This window comes from Sardina pilchardus, chromosome 11 (genome assembly GCF_963854185.1).
Source record: "Sardina pilchardus chromosome 11, fSarPil1.1, whole genome shotgun sequence".
NCBI lineage: Eukaryota > Metazoa > Chordata > Actinopteri > Clupeiformes > Clupeidae > Sardina > Sardina pilchardus.
The window spans coordinates 22,880,870-22,881,818 of record NC_085004.1 but is presented as its reverse complement, the minus strand read 5'-3'; the positions used below and the strand labels follow the sequence as shown (position 1 = coordinate 22,881,818).

The 949-nt window shown below is 38.5% G+C and overlaps 1 protein-coding gene across 1 annotated transcript in view; it reads left to right on the top strand.

Annotated features, from left to right (window-relative positions):
• Positions 1 to 421, top strand: part of spon1a (spondin 1a) — an 84,646-nt gene extending 84,225 nt beyond the window's left edge. The window contains exon 16 of the mRNA XM_062549020.1: positions 1 to 421. This exon is cut by the window's left edge and continues 1,038 nt beyond it. The gene's annotated coding sequence lies outside the window, so the exon portion shown is untranslated.
• The last annotated feature ends 528 nt before the right edge of the window (positions 422 to 949 follow it).

The following is a 949-nucleotide window of genomic DNA, read 5'->3' as shown; positions in this document are numbered from 1 at the left end:
ATCATTTCATTGAAAATAGAACTGTTCCATCCTGTGATTTCTTCTTAGGTAGTGTATTATATTCCTGAACTAAAAGCACAGGTGTTATGCCATTCCAGCATTTTCTATATGCCTCAAAATGTTGCTGTTTTTAGGACAGACAAACCTGTTGTGATTTTTACCCAGCAGAAATAAAAATCAAATTCTCCTCAACTAAAACCTTAATATTTTTTTTGCATTCTTTTTACTTTTTCTTTTTTTGGGTTGTGGATTTCTTTTTTATAAGACTGTCACCCAAGATTCTTACCAAAGTCTTGTGTAGATGTTTTCTAGTTGTCTTTGTCTTTTATCTCTCCAGCTAACACAATGATAAATATTTTGGAATATATCACCTTTACAATAAAAGTAAGTGTGACAAAGTACCCTGTATCATTTGCCAGGATTTTTCTCACATCAGAAAAGAAGAAGAAAAAACATTTGTGTTGTTGTCGTTATTGTGGCTGAAAAAAAATCCCTATGTAAGACCATGATAACATTCATTCATACAGTATATGACATATTCATACAAAAATGCAAAGGAAATGTGGTTTAATTATCATCCAGGCAGTCTGTGTTGTCGTTGGAATGCACTTGATATCATTGGCCACAAGATGGAGACTTCAAGCAGTGAAACCAAATCCCCAGCAAAAAATAGACTCACAGCTGTTATGCACAGCACACGCCACAGCGTGGCAGCAGACCACAAGCACAACACATCTCCACAACAATCCATCCATCTTTGGCACCTACATCTCAGATTTCCTGTTTTTATCAGCCTCCTAACTCACTTCTGTCACCATCATCGGCTCACACACCCCAACACTATTCTCATGTGCTCCTTTCAATCACGTCGCCATGGCAACCGGAAAATGGTTCTCCCATCCCCAGCAGCGCCGGCAGCGCTCCAGTCTTTTCCCAGTTCCCAGAGTTT